Source organism: Hyla sarda, unplaced genomic scaffold (genome assembly GCF_029499605.1).
Source record: "Hyla sarda isolate aHylSar1 unplaced genomic scaffold, aHylSar1.hap1 scaffold_1703, whole genome shotgun sequence".
NCBI lineage: Eukaryota > Metazoa > Chordata > Amphibia > Anura > Hylidae > Hyla > Hyla sarda.
Genome location: NW_026608343.1, coordinates 57,188 through 58,408, shown reverse-complemented (window position 1 = coordinate 58,408; position 1,221 = coordinate 57,188). Strand labels below are relative to the sequence as shown.

At 47.7% G+C, this 1,221-nt stretch overlaps 1 non-coding gene across 1 annotated transcript; it reads right to left on the bottom strand.

Annotated features, from left to right (window-relative positions):
• Positions 1-778: 778 nt before the first annotated feature.
• Positions 779-965, bottom strand: LOC130312136 (U2 spliceosomal RNA). The gene has a single exon (XR_008860325.1). It is a non-coding gene; the product is annotated as a U2 spliceosomal RNA (small nuclear RNA).
• Positions 966-1,221: the final 256 nt, after the last annotated feature.

Below are 1,221 nucleotides of genomic sequence, written 5' to 3'. Positions count from 1 at the left end.
CTGAAAGTAGGCCAGAATGTCAGTCCATGTTGGAGCAGGTTTAGATACAGTCTAAAGTATAGATCTCAAAGTCTGTGCACAGAATTTAGCAAGGGCCTCGCACCTTCTGATGCATCAGGTAGGTGCACAATAGCATAGCCTAACCCTCTGTACTTTGGTCTATATTGATGCGGGACATAGACAGCCAGCTGATGACCAATCCATTAGTGCAATGGATGGCTGGAAGCATTTGTCTTTGCCTTTGCAATACCACAGAAGCAATGCATGGTCAATGTACAGCAATGACACACCTGTGTGAACAGCCAGGAGACCCCCCCCCCCATGTTATGTTACATAGTTACATAGTTAGTACGGTCGAAAAAAGACATATGTCCATCAAGTTCAACCAGGGAATTAAGGGGTAGGGGTGTGGCGCGATATTGGGGAAGGGATGAGATTTTATATTTCTTCATAAGCATTAATCTTATTTTGTCAATTAGGAACATTCAGCACCCACCCGCTATCAAGGCAGCTGCCTATCATGTCATGCCCTACCTGCACAGGTGTGCTGGCTACTCAAATGATCCAATTAAGGAGGCCATTTAGTCAGCAGCAGCAGAAGTCCTGTGCCTGGACGCTCCAACAGCGGCCAGACACAAGCAGAAGCAGCAGAAGCAGCAGCAGCAGCACCACCTTTTGTTTTTTGGCTGCAGCAGCAAGGCCCACAGGGCTGGCTAGCTGGCTAGCCAGCAAGCAGGTAGCAATGAAAGTAGGAATCTTTCTTTTTAACCCTGTAAGGGGGTGGTGCACTGTACCCGAAGATACTGCCATATCGGGTCAATGCATAGGGCGACGGAAGCAAGCTTCGAAATCGGCCCCCGTTCTCAAAAATCCATTTAATATATGGTCCCCAGATAGGGGACGTATCAGATATTAAACTGATAAGAACAGATTTTTTTTTTTTTTTTTTTTTATCTAAAGCCGAGGAACGTGCTTTCGATTCACCCAAAGTGCAAGAAAAAGTGCAAACGTGTTACACTAAAAAAAACGTGCACAAAGGATGCGGTCTATCGCAAGCCCTTCTCCGATAGGAGAGAGGCCCCCCAACAAACCTTACCCTTCGCCTCCGGACCAAAAGGTACCTGCGAGGTTCCAGGTTCGATGTCCCTTTTCGCCGAAGCTACTAGGAGACCACAAATGCTCCCGGCATCCCCCTTGGCGTTAGCCAAGGTATCTGCCCGC